This window comes from Monodelphis domestica, chromosome 1, assembly GCF_027887165.1.
Source record: "Monodelphis domestica isolate mMonDom1 chromosome 1, mMonDom1.pri, whole genome shotgun sequence".
Lineage (NCBI taxonomy): Eukaryota > Metazoa > Chordata > Mammalia > Didelphimorphia > Didelphidae > Monodelphis > Monodelphis domestica.
Window position 1 is genome coordinate 355,813,513 of NC_077227.1, and position 14,627 is coordinate 355,828,139.

A 14,627-nucleotide genomic window follows, 5' to 3' on the forward strand; every position below is an offset into this window, starting at 1 on the left:
TGGAATGGTAGAATTTCAAGAAGCCCTAGAGCCCTGAATGTCAGTTCGACTCATTTCAGCCAGTATTGATCGATCAATAAACCAGAAAACATTGCTTATACGCCTGGAGGTGGTTATAAAGCACAGAAACGAAATAGGTCCTTCCAAAGAGGATGATGTTCTCTGGGGGCTACTTGGAACATAGAACACAGGGTACCAGAACCTAAAAAGACCTTAGAATATAGAGTATCAGATCCAGAAGGGACTTTAAGAGTCATGTAGAACAACTCCCCACATTGTACAGGTGGGAAGTTGAGGCTTAGAAGACTGAAGTTATTTGCCTAAGGTTAGTGGCAGACCAGGGGTTGGAATCAGTCAGTGTCCCCCGACTCGCTGTGTGGTGGCTTTCCATTCGTCTTCACAAGTGGTGGAAGTGAATGGAATGCTATGCGAATAGGATGATTGGAACTGAGGGTGACTTTGTCTGTAGTCAGTGATCTTAAGCAAGATTCTTAGAGGGAAAAGGATGTTTTGCTTTAGCAGAGACCTCTGTAACAATTAGGATGTCAGTGAAAAAGTTGTATGTAGGTCTATTTGGCAGGCAAAGACAGTAGAAGTCCTCCATATCTGGACGACATTCTTTTCTCATCTGCTTGTCAGAATTCTTAAATTCCTCAAGACTTGTTTCACTTGATTACTATTAGTTTTCCCTGCTTTCCTTAAATGACTATCAGATTCATTTATCACTAATATACATTTGAGATCCCTGGCCAGGGGAATGCAGACTCCTTGAGAACAGGAATGGTTATTTTTGATTTCCTATTCTTTGTACTATCACAAACTCTGTTAACTTCATAAGCACTTCTCATAAACATTGGATATGATGCTTAATGAATGTTCCTTTAATTGTATTGGAATCCAGTGTGAATTAGTGTGGCAAAGAATAAATAGAAACTTATCTTGAAGTAAAACTTAAGAAGTTAGAGTTGTAGTCATATTAGTATTTTTATATCACTTGAAAGTTTTGCAAAACATTTACATATCTTGTCACATTTGGTTTTCTTTTTTAAAGTTTCTTTATTTTTTAAATAAACCTTTGCCTTCCAGCTTGAAATCAATACTATATATTGGTTCCAAGGCAGAAGAGTGGTAAGGGCTGGGCAATGGGGGTCAAGTGACTTGCCCAGGGTCACACAATTGGGAAGTGCCTCAGGTCAGATTTGCACCCAGGACCTCCAGTCTCTCAGCCTGGCTCAATTCACTGAGCTACCCAACTGCCCTCCACATTTGGTTTTCTTAACAAATCTGGTGACTTAGCTACAGTCATTGTCACTAATTTTTACATGGGGACACTAAAGCAATGAATTTCTTGCTCAGTCATAAAGCTATTAAGTGTCTGAAGCAGGATTTGAACTTAGGTCTTTCAGACTCCAAACCTAGTACTCATATTTACTGTACCATCTGCTTAGGAAGTAATTATTAGGTACTTTGGGACCTATGGTTGAGGAATGATATAATCAACCTCTTCAGGAAGAATCCTTTTTTCAGTCATCCCTTCTATTAGGCAGAATAGAAGAGGTTAAGTTAAGAAAGCAAGCATTTATTATTACTATGATCTTGACACTCAGAATAGAAATACAAAGAGGCTGTGTTCTCACAGGTATATAAGGAAATAGAGCCCTTAAGAGAGATCATAAAATCATAGCAGAGGGCTAGGAGGGGTCTTAGAAATAATCAAGGGACCCTCAAACCCCCATTTTATGAGGTAACCAACAGTCAGAGAGGCTAAGTGATTTGTAAATTTTCACAGACTTAATAAGTAGCCGTGCCAGGATTCAGTTTTGAGTTTTTTTTTTAATTTGCTCAATTTTGAACATTATTCCCTGGTTACAAAAATCATTTTCTATTACTCCCTCCCCTCTCCCTCCCCTCCCCTCCCCTCCCATAGTTGACTCACAATTCCACTGAGTAATTACATGTGTCTGATCAGAATCCATTTCCATATTGTTGGTATTTGCACTAGGATATTCATTCAGAATCTACATTCCCAATCGTATCCCCCTTGACCCATGCAATCAAGCAGTTGTTTTTTCTTTGGTGTTTTTACTCCCACAATTTTTCCTCTGAATGTGGATAGTGTTCTTTCTCATACATCCCTCCGGGTTGTTCAGGATCACTACATTGCCACTAATGGAGAAGTCCATTACATTCGATTGTACCACAGTGTATCAGTCTCTGTGTACAATGTTCTCCTGGCTCTGCTTCTTTTGCTCTGCATCACTTCCTGGAGGTTATTCTAGTTCCCATGGAATTCCTCCAGTTCACAATAGTATTCCATCACCAACAGATACCATAATTTGTTCAGCCATTCCCAAATTGAAGGGCATCCGCTCATTTTCCAATTTTTTGCCACTACAAAGAGTGCAGCTATGAATATTCTTGTACAAGTCTTTTTCCTTATTATCTCTTTGGGGTACAAATCCAGCAGTGCTATGTCTGGATCAAAGGGTAGACAGTCTTGTAGCACCCTTTGGGCATAGTTCCAAATTGCCTTCCAGAATGGTTGAATGCCTTCCAGAATGCATTAATGTCCCAACTTTGCCACACCCCCTTCAACATTTATTACTTTCCTTTGCTGTCATGTTAGCCAATCTGATAGGTGTGAAGTGATACCTCAGAGTTGTTTTGATTTGCATCTCTCTGATTACAAGCGATTTAGAGCACTTTTTCATGTGCTTATTAATGGTTTTGATTTCTTTGACTGAAAATTGCCTATTAATGTCCCTTGCCCATTTATCAATTGAAGAATGGCTTGATTTTTTGTACAATTGGTTTAGCTTTTTGTAAATTTGAGTAATTAGACCTCTGTCAGAGGTTTTTTGTTATGAAGATTGTTTCCCAGTTTATTTCCCTTCTGATTTTGGTTACATTGGTTTTGTTTATACAAAACCTTTTTAATTTGATGTAGTCAAAATTATTTATTTTACATTTTGTGACTCTTTCTAAGTCTTGCTTGGTTTAAAAAATTTTTCCCTTCTCAAAGGCCTGACATGTATACTATTTAGTGTTCACATAATTTACTTATAGTTTCCTTCTTTATGTTCATTCATTCATTCACCCATTCTGAGTTTATCTTGGTGTAGGGTGTGAGGTGTTGATCCAAGCCTAATCTCACTCACACTGTCTTCCAATTTTCCCAGCAATTTTTATCAAATAGTGGATTTTTGTCCCAAAATCTAGGATCTTTGGGCTTGTCATAGACTGTCTTGCTAAGGTCTCTTACCCCAAGTCTATTCCACTGATCCTCCTTTCTGTCTCTTAGCCAGTACCAAATTGTTTTGATGACCACTGCTTTATAGTATAGTTTGAGATCTGGGACTGCAAGGCCACCTTCCTTTGCATTTTTTTTTCATGATTTCCCTGGATATCCTTGGTTCTTCCAAATGATCTTTGTTATGGTTTTTTCAAATTCAGTAAAGAAGTTTTTTAGAAGTTCAATGGGTATGGCACTAAATAAATAGATAAGTTTGGGTAGGATGGTCATTTTTATTATGTTAGCCTGTCCTACTCATGAGCAGTTAATGTTTTTCCAATTGCTCAGATCTAGTTTTAGTTGTGTGGAAAGTATTTTGTAGTTGTGTTTGTATAGTTCCTGTGTCGTCTTGGCAGATAGATTCCTAAGTATTTTATATTGTCTAAGGTGATTTTGAATGGAATTTCTCTTTCTAATTCCTGCTGCTGAGATGTGTTGGAGATATATAGAAATGCTGATGACTTATGTGGGTTTATTTTGTATCCTGCAACTTTGCTAAAGTTGTTGATTATTTCGACTAGCTTTTTAGTTGATTCTCTAGGATTCTTTAAGTAGACCATCATATCATCTGCAAAGAGTGATAGCTTGGACTCTTCATTGCCAATTTTAATACTTTTAATTTCTTTTCCTTCTCTAATTGCTACAGCTAGAGTTTCTAGTACAATGTTAAATAATAGAGGTGATAATGGGCATCCTTGTTTCACTCCTGATCTTATTGGGGATGCTTCTAATTTATTCCCATTGCAGATAATACTTGCTGATGGTTTTAGATATATGCTGTTTATTATTCTTAGGAAAGGCCCTTCTATTCCTATACTTTCTAGTGTTTTCAATAGGAATGAGTGTTGTATTTTGTCAAAGGCTTTTTCTGCATCTATTGAGATAATCATGTGATTTTTGTTGGTTTGCTTGTTGATATGGTCAATTATGTGGATGGTTTTCCTAATATTGAACCAGCCCTGCATCCCTGCTATAAATCCTACTTGATCATGGTGGATGACCCTTCTGATCACTTGCTGGAGTCTTTTTGCTAGTATCCTATTTAAGATTTTTGCATCTATGTTCATTAGGGAGATTGGTCTATAATTTTCTTTCTCTGTTTTTGACCTGCCTGGTTTTGGAATCAGTACTATGTTTGTGTCATAAAAGGAGTTTGGTAGAACTCCCTCTTTGCTTATTATGTCAAATAGTTTATATAGTATTGGGATTAACTGTTCTTTGAATGTTTGATAGAATTCACTCATGAATCCATCTGGCCCTGGGGATTTTTTCTTAGGGAGTTCTTTGATGGCCTGTTAGATTTCATTTTCTGATATGGGATTATTTAAGAATTCTATTTCTTCTGTTAATCTAGGCAATTTATATTTTCGTACCTATTCCTCCATATCACCTAGATTGGCATATTTATTGCCATATAGTTGGGCAAAGTAGTTTTTAATGATTGCCTTAATTTCCTCTTCATTGGAGGTGAGTTCTCCTTTCCATCCCTGATACTGTTAATTTGGTTTTCTTCTTTCCTCTTTTTTATTAGATTGACCAGTACTTTGTCTATTTTGTTTGTTTTTAAAAAAATACCAGCTTCTAGCCTTATTTATTAGTTCAATAGTTCTATTGCTTTTGATTTTATTAATTTCTCCCTTAATTTTTAGGATCTCTTAATTTGGTTTTCTTCTGGGGGTTTTTAATTTATTCGCTTTCAAGTTTTTTGATTTGCTTGTCCAAATCATTGACCTCTGCCCTCCCTAATTTGTTAGTATATGAACTCAAGGATATAAATTCCCCCCCTGAGTACTGCTTTCGCTGCATCCCATAGATTTTGAAAAGATGTCTTATCATTGTCATTTTCTTCAATAAAATTATTAATTCTTTCTATGATTTGCTCTCTAACTGAATTTGGACGATCATATTATTTAATTTCCAATTAATTTTTGATTTGGCTCTCCATGTATCCTAATGGATCATTATTTTTATTGCCTTATGTAAAAATGGACATTTTTGAACCCCAGACTTCAATCCCTAGAAATCCTTGGTATTTCCCAGAATTCCCTATAATCTCACCTGAGTCTCCACCTGAGAGAGATCACAATTGGTATTTAAATGGCACTAATGCCTCCCATGCTCTCTCTGCTCTGCTCTTCCATTGCAATGATGTAATAAGTAAGCTAAGCGTGGGGGTTCTGAATCTTTTTATTTGGATTTTTTTTTTGATGTTTTTGATTTGCCAATTGATTCATATACTTCGTAACTCAGTCATGTTTCCCTAAATGATTCCTATGTTTTTCAATCACCCTCTTCGGGGGGGGGGGGGAATGTATAAAATATTATTTTAAATTGCAAAGTTTAAATTCCTTTTGAGAGTAATTTTAGGTTAAAAAACATGCTACCTCTCTGAATTCAGAAACTGAACTGTCTGGAGAAGACACCATGAAGATGCTTCCACAGACCACAAATTGCATGAGAAGATCCAGAGTAAGGGCTAGGAAATGGGGGTCAAGTGACTTGCCCAGGGTCACACCGCTAGGAAGTGTCTGAGGCCAGAACCTCCCATCTCTAGGTCTCGCTCTCAATCCACTGAGCTATTATTTTTTTAAACCCTTACCTTCCATCTTGGAATCCATATTGTGTATTGGTTCCAAGGCAGAAGAGTGGTAAGGGCTAGGAAATGGGGGTCAAGTGACTTGCCCAGGGTCACACCGCTAGGAAGTGTCTAAGGCCAGAACCTCCCATCTCTAGGCCTGGCTCTCAATCCACTGAGCTACCCAGCTTCCCTCTAGATTATTATTTTTGAAACTTTGTCCGTTCTGTATTCAAACCTTGATTGAAGGTTCTGTGTCAAGGAAGTACATCCCCTCCCCCTCCTGAATAGCTTCACCTGCTCATCAAACATTCCTGAGATAACACAGTTGCGCCAGTTTTGCATCCCTCTATGTACTGTACGCCAATAAAAGTCAAGGTTTTGAAAGAATCGGGAAAAAACTGAGAAGAGAATGAAGGAGGATGAAGTTAGGAACAGAGCAGGTAGGTGAAGGGAAGGAGGAAGATACATGCTGGCTAGGAACCACAAGGTCAGGTTACTTGTAGGAATGATTGTCTACCTTTTCCAATAATCTTTATAAAATATATATCTGAGTAGAAATATTTCAATTCTTACAGTGCATTGAGTATATATGTAGATTATATTCTTATAAAAACATTCTTTTCCTGTTTTTTCTTCTAATTTGGTATTGATATCCCTTTATTTTAAGATGTCAGCTGTCTGACTTTACGCAGATTGCCAAATAAAAAATGAATCCCTATTTTAGTGACTAGTTGTTTCCTGTCTGTTAATAGATAACAAATTTTATTATTTGTTTTTTGTGATGCTTTTTGGAGTTTGATATGTCTTCCCCACTCTTCTCAACAGCAGTCATGAGTCTTCTGTCTTTATAATCTATATGCCTTTCTTTGGATTCTAATTTTTTACTGTTGAACCATGTGTTCAAGTATATTTATCTGTCTGTCTGTCTGTCTGTCTGTCTCTGTCTCTGTCTGTCTCTCTGTCTCTCTATCTACCTCTCCTTTGTCCACCTTTGCATTTAAGTTCCTTATTAAAATATATGTTGATTGATTTGAAGGGTCTTATATACTTAGACTTTTTCTACTTTCTTAAGGTGCAGTAATCTTTGTGCTAGTCTTTTTGTAGGTGTTCATTCATGAGCACTAAAATATCATGTGACTAAGTATCTTGCAAAGTGATATTTCTTGTTTCCTTTGTATAAATGAGAAAACCATCTCCACCATCTCCTTTATTTGCTTCTCCAAGGAGAAGCTCTGAGCTGTCTTTCTTTATAGTTGTAAGTTCCTTTGTTCTTGTGGTTTCATTTTTAATGAGAATGTCAAGATTTACCATGAGTACCCTTACTAATATATCTACTCATTGGTCATTGGATAAGAATCTTGTATTTGATCATCTGGTGAGTTAATATTTACAGAGCTAAAAATACTGTGCTCTTTAGTATTCTATGGCTGATTTTCCTACTGTAGTGCCACTGTCACTACAGAAATAGACTGAGGCTATATAGGACTAATGTCCATTACATTTTAAAATTTGTTTCATGAGTTTTTCATAGGTCCTCAATGACCAAAGAATTTTTCACCAACTGGTCAGTCTACTGGTAGTGCATGGACTTAAGAAAATAGGTCAATTCTATGCCAGGACAGTACCCTAGGCTAGTGATGGCAAATCTTTTAGAGGGATGGGTGATGTGAGAAAGGTCCACATGGAGAGGGGGAGGGGAATAGCCTGACCTTGCATCCTGTAAGGGTAATTTTAGGATTGTGACTTAATCTAAATTAATTTGGTCACCAGGGAATATCCCAAATAAAATACCCAAGTCAGTTTGGAAATTTTATGGTGGTTTAGTTAATATAGAGGGAAAGAATTAAGGAGAAGAGAGAGGGAAAGGGTATAGGAGTTCTCCCTCTTGGTCTGTGCCAGGTGGAGTTCAAAGATCTCCCCCACGAGGTTTTTTCAGAAGATTAGAGGCTTTCCTAAGAGTATAGTGTTTGGAAGGTAAAGGAGAAAAGAATCAGCCTAACTCTGAGAGAGCTCAGTGAAGATGCCTCATCTGAACTAGTCTACTAAGCTTCTTCCATTATTGTATCAAGGAAACTCACTGCCAAACACGGGCAATAGCTGCCACCATGCCAAGATGCCAAGATGCTCAGCACACTGCCGCCAGAGTCACCTCTCCACGAAAAGAGAGAGGAAGTAACGTGAAATATATAGACTGTTTTTACATCATTTTCCTGCATCTCACATGTACCAATGGTAGCTTAAGCTTGACTTAGGACAGCCCAGGGGTCTGTCAGTTGTTTCTGATTTGTCATTTGCTAGCATATGTCTGTCATAGGCCATTATTCTCAATACTTAATCTTTAAGTAGGGGTGTAGACATATCTGTTTTGTTAGACTAGCAGGGTGGAATATATCTAAAGTTCACAATCCCCCTGATGATGATTGGAAGACTAGTCTCCCCATTTGATCACTAAACATAATCCTCCTGCACCTCCAAATTTTCTAACTGTAGGTGCATACATAATTTCACTTTCTAAGAGGAAACTACAATAGTTAGATTGAAGAGGGAAATAGAAGAAAAACAGACAGCAAAACCAATTTTGCTGGGTGCATTGACAAAAACCAATTGGGGGCAGTCCTCTTTTGGCCTAAGAGTATATATTCAAATAAATGTTCAATCAAACTTCAGTTCAATCAACCACACTGAAAGTTCATTCTGGATCTTCTTGATGTAGTGTAGGATTTCTGGCATCCTTCTGCAACAGTTCATTCTCTGGATTTAGGAGTTAGCAAGCTTCTTTCCTTGAAGATCTTTCTCAAACAAAAATTTTAAAATCTTGAATTTTTATTAAAATACAACCCCCCCCCCCTCCTCCAAAGTGGGTATTAAGAAACATCCAGTTCAGCTCAGGATCTATGGTTGTGTTATGGGGTTGTATGAGTCAATTATCAAAAGAAGAGAAAAAAAAACCCCAAAAACATAAAGAAAAAAAATGGAAGTAAGTTAAACTTTTGGTAGAAAGAAAAAAATTCAAAATCAGAATCAAAACATCAAAATCTATGTATATAAAATGTTGATTAACCAAGAATAAATTCATAATAGGCCTTTGTATTAGGGTTCAATAAATTTCTATCCCAGAAGTCTGTAGGACATAATGCAGTAATATTTCACTTACCCATTTGTAGCCAAGACTACAGGAAGTTACCATACTATGATGTGGGGTTTTCCTTAATGGACTTCCCTGACCAGCAGGGTCCCACAAGGGAAGGGGCTCACCTTTGTGATGGGACCCGAGGAGAGATAGGAACCGAGAACCAGGGTGGAGAATGAAAGACATGGACAAGTCAGTGTTTGAATAGGCAGGCAGACCTATGATAGGAAAGTTACCAGTACAAAGGAACACGAGGTGGGTGAGGAGATTAAGATAGGGAATGCAGGCCGAGATGGTTACAGCCTCGGGGAAGGAGAAGGCCTAGAGGAAAGAGAGACATAGTCATTAAGGAGCCGAGTGGAGCTCCATGAAAGGGGAGAGAAAGCCAAGAGGAAGTTCATGGGTTTGCCTCTGAATTTAATCCTGTCCTGCTTGGGTGGTACTCCCAAGCATGTAGTAACCACATCACAAAGTACAGACAATTAAGATTGGGTGGCAAGGTAGAGGGAACACCTTTGGGCATGTAGATTGCAAACCGTGCTTTCCCGAGGAATTGAGTCCGAGCATGTTAATGAGTTTGTCTTAGCCAAGGGCTGCATGGCCAGTTCAAAGTTACATTCACAAGCCTCATTGGTATAACCTTATGTTTGGAGACACAGTAATCATACAGTCATTTATATTACATAGATGTGAATATGCTTGGGATGCTACATATGACAAGAAAAAGAACTAGAATTTTATTTTGATATGGAAGTGTCATTTCCTGGTCTGATTTTTTTGGGTCATTTTCAGGGATATGGGGAGCCAGGATGATAGCCAAACTTTGGTTCTTTTCTGAGTATTTTACAAAGAGTGTAGATACAAGGAAGTCCTACGACTTGTTAAGATTAAAATTTAAGGCCAAACTGTGGCAGGTAGAAATTAGTTTTACTCTAGAAGTATTATATTTTTAGAGGTTTATTTAAGATTAAGAATTTAAGAAAATACAAGTAAGAAAGCACGTGCCTAGATGGGCTGAGAGGCCCATTCATCCTCACCTACATCATGAGAGACGTGTCTGCTTGGAAGCAGAAATAGGAAAAATTACAAAAAACCAGTAGGCTTTTACAGCCAGTTAAATAGAAATTTTGATCTCACCCAGGTGAAAATCTCAGTGAGATTAGAGGGCATCTCGGGAACTAGAGCAAGGACTTCTGGGGATTGGAGTCCGGGGTTCAAGTCTTCATTTTTACAAACTTAACATATGTCGAACATCGCAACCTTGAGTCTCTCACTAGGTTCAAGTCCTTTTGTATTGGCTTAGAATTGCATCAATCTGTGCTCCTTGTTTTTTTTAATCCCATTTCCTAGAATCAGACACAAACATTAATCACAGTCCCATAACACCCCAGTTTAAAGCTTTTGGGTATGCATTGATATAGCAAGTATATATATATATATATAATATATACATATATTATATATATAATTTAAACTTATATTACTGCAGAGAGAAAAATATTAATTGTATGTACCTTTAATAGAAGAAATGAGAAAAAAGGAAAAAAATCAAAATATTCTAATCAATAAAAGAAAAGCAATAATAAAAATAAGGGAAAAAATTCAGGAATTCAATGTGTTCTCGAAAAACAGCATCCACTTGTTAATGGATTATTATCTCCAATGCATGTGATAGGTTACAGTCAAATCAGTCTCAGCAGAAGATGCTCTCTTTACATATAAGCAATGAATCCAAGAGTCCTTCTCTCCAATCTTTATAGATGTTGTTGGAGTAGTTAACAGTATTTGGAATGGCTCTTCCTAGGAAGGCTGAGTTGCTCCAGTACACTGGAAATTCTTAATGTACACCTTTTCTCCTGGGTTCAGGTCATAAAGTGAAAAGTCTAGTTGTCCGGCTTGTACTGCAGCTCTGGATTCATGGAGTTCATGCAGTTTGTGCTGTCATTCCTGTATGTAGGAAGCAATAGTAGTATCTCCCCCTAATAGTGATATATATGCAGGGGATAAAGGCTTAAACTGTATAGGTGGATGTCCAAAAATCATCTCAAATGGTGAGATGTATAGGTCTCCTCTAGGCCTGTTTCTAAGATATAATAGGGCCAAAGGGAGAATTTCAGGCCATTTTAAATGTGTCTCAGTGCATAATTTTCCAATCATAGTTTTAAGTTCTCTGTTCATTCTTTCAACTTGGCCTGAGCTCTGGGGATGATATGGTTCATGAAATTGGGGAGTTATCCTCAACCAAGAATATATCTGATTTAGGACAGAATCAGTAAAATGACTTCCTCTATCTGAATCAATATGTGCTTGCAGGTCAAAGTGAGGAATAATCTCTTTTAAAAGCACCTTAGCAACAAAAGCCGATATGGCTCAGGCTGCAGGAAATGCTTCTGGCCATCTGGTCAGTTGATCTACTATGACTAGACAAAATTTATGATGTCCAGCCTTTGGCATTGTTATGAAATCTGTCTGTATTTTCAATTCGTTTGGGAAAAATAGAGCGGGCACCCGCAGTCAGGATGAAACCCAAATATTCTACTTTAGGGAGACACCACTGAACTTTATTCTTCGAGATTTTATGCCCTCTTTTGTGTAGTTCCAAAAGAAGGTGTTTACTATGTTCCCAATATGCTTTTGCATCTGTTGAAGCCAAGAGTAGATCATCTACGTATTTCTTTGTGGTGTACTTTTTATGTTAATCAGTTTTTGTTTCCATTTCTCAGCACTATCTGTTGTCTAATTATCTTCGATGTCTTTTACAGTGGTGTTGAACTTTTTCTGGTTTCACGTGGGAACAGTGAAACCATGAGTCTTTTCCTGCAACTTTTATAGTTGTTGGGGTAGTAAGCAATACTTCATGTGGTCCAGTCCATTTTATGTCTGTAGCCAATTTTCTATTGAAATTTTTTAAGTATACTATGTCTCCTGGTTTGATGTTGTGCAAATTGTAATCCAGGGGTACTGTTTGTTGTATCAAGCCCATTTCATGCAATTCTGCTATTCTTGTCTGTAAAGCTTGTATATATTTTGTTAATTGACAGTCTAGTTTGTGAGAAGTTCTATGTCAGAGAAAGGAAGATGTGATAGGAGCATTACATTGTTTGCTTCTTCTTCCTTTTGTTTTGGATCAGGTTTATGATTTTCTTGTACTGCAAATTTAGTGTCTTTATCCACTTTATCCACTTCCACATACTTTTCACAAAGTTCTTGGTAATTCTTGACTCCCAGTGCTGCCAACATTTCTTCTAATGTGATTGTGTAGTTTATTTCCTTAACTCACTCTTCTGACTGGATCATTTGTTTTTGATTTGAGTTGTTAATGAAATCATCTGTCTCCTCCTCTTGTAAAGCTTTGTGATCTTGATTGTAAGGTTTGATATATTCATAAGGTTCTTGGTCTTCTTCATTTTCTGAATCAAACATTATTGAATATAGTGATTCTGTGTGATTCGTGTCTTGCATTGACTCTTCATTGGTGATTTCTATATTTCCCCAAGTCTTTTGCAAGCTCTTTAACTTGGACGTAACTTGTGATTTGGCTGTCTAAAGGAGATGTTTTTAAAACAGATTCAGTTGCTCCTGTATTGATAAGAGCTGGGTAGATCTCATTACCCACATTTATCATGACCCTTGGTTCTGTGTTCTCATTTTGTTGGCACATTTGGATCACAGGTGCCTCTATTTCTATTTTGTTCAAATCCTAGTTTTGTTCTTCTGCTACAGACTTTTCTTGTTGCTCTGAGCATTTATTTTGCAATTCATCATCAGTTTGCAATGGAATTGCATTATCATGGAGACTTAAGGATGGCATAACAATGTTTGTGTTTGCTTTTTCTTGTGCAGTTACTATTGGTTGGAATTCTTCTGCATAAGAATTTAAGGATGACTTTTCTATTATGTCATTGGTATTTTCTTTTGTAATAGCATCCCTGCTTTCCCTGCCATTGTCTCCAGGAGGTCTACTAATTTGAACGTTCTCTGTTATTGCATTTTCCTCCCCATTGGACACCTCTGTTGTTTGCTCATGTGCTTCAATTAATTCATTTGCAGTTTGTGTATTACAGACTGTTGCCAGTTCTGTTTCTTCCTCTTTCTTTGTAGCTTGTTCTACTGTTCCAAAAATTTTCTTTTTAATCTCTGTTACATCATTATCTAATTGGATTTCTTCTATCTGTTCTTTAGTTTTATTTTGTGCTTTTGGCACCCCACATTCTATCTGCGTGCAGTCTCCTTCCTTTTCATTTTGCCTTTTTCCTTTCCCATTTTTCCTTTTTGATGTTACCCCATGTACCTGGCTTCATAACTGACTTTGTTTGGCAGCACCTGAGACTACTTGCGAATAACGTGGTTTCGCTCCTTGTTGGATGTAAATTTGGTGCTTGCAATGATTTCTTGCAATTACAATCACAACATTTTGTATTTGTTTGTGTATTATTGCTGCTATACTTTATGTTGCTTTTCCAAGACCTCTGTTTGTTATTAGATTGGAATATTTGTGCCTTTAAATAACAGTCTCGGACCATGTGACCCATTTTTCCACAAAGGAAACATCTGGGTAAATTTCTCCTTTGATTGCTTTGTGTGTAATTTCTTGTGGGTTTGTACGATTGCAGAGTGGCTAGATTTTTTATTTCTTCAATTTCTTTATATTTACTTGTGCTATTTGCCTCCTTGAGCTTCGCTTTAAGCTCTTTTATTATTTTATCCTTTTCTTCTAGCATTTCTTTATGACCTGAAAATATGTAAGTTGCAGTTTTTCTTAAATCTTCCAGACTTAGTGTTTTCCAATCTGGGCATTGAAGTTTAAAATACGATCTAAGAGGTGTTTTACTGCCTTTCACAAATTGTCTCCTTATGTGTTGGAGATTTTGTTCAGTTAAATTTTCAAATCCAAGCACATCCTCTGCTACTTCAATAACTCTATTGAGGAACTTAGATGGATGTTCCCCACTTTCCTATCTCAATTTCTCAAATTTTCCCCAAGTATCTGGTCTTTTTGAAAAACTTTTCATTGCCTCTAGTAGATCTTCTCTGGCCTTTCTTAGGTAATGTAGATTTTAATTATTAGATAATTCTAAGTCTTTTTCTTCCTCTGGCCATGATGTTAAATTTGGATTTTTTCATCAAGGAATTATTGTTTTTCCCTTTTTGAAAATAATTCTGAGAGAATTTCAGTGTCTTGGAAATCTGGATCATAAAGCCTAATTGCTCTTTTAAATTCTTTTTAAACATGTCATCTGTTCTGAAAACCAGGAAGGCACCTGTCTTTTCAGACTTTCAAGGTCAGCTGTTGTAAATGGTTTATGTGTTTTAATATGAATTATGCTGCTATCTGGTTGTAGGCTTGTTTGATCTCTTAGTGGCAATATTGGTATTCCACCTTCAGCCTCATCTGTATTTTCTTGCTGAACTACATTGTTATTTTTAGGTATGTCTTGTTGTGTGTTAATACCTTTGCCACATTGTATCTCTTCACTCAGTTGCTTCATCATTTCCTTTAGTTGCATCATCTCCTCTTTTATGGCTAAAATCGTCACAGCCATTTCATTATCTTTTGCTTTTTTTCCAAAAATTAGATGCACACCTTTTTTTAGGGCATAGTATAATTTGGTTACGAAGAATAATGC

At 37.0% G+C, this 14,627-nt stretch overlaps 1 protein-coding gene across 3 annotated transcripts in view; it reads left to right on the forward strand.

The window, feature by feature from the left end:
• Positions 1-14,627, forward strand: part of MRPL22 (mitochondrial ribosomal protein L22) — a 65,839-nt gene that overhangs the window by 345 nt on the left and 50,867 nt on the right. The window lies entirely within an intron of this gene.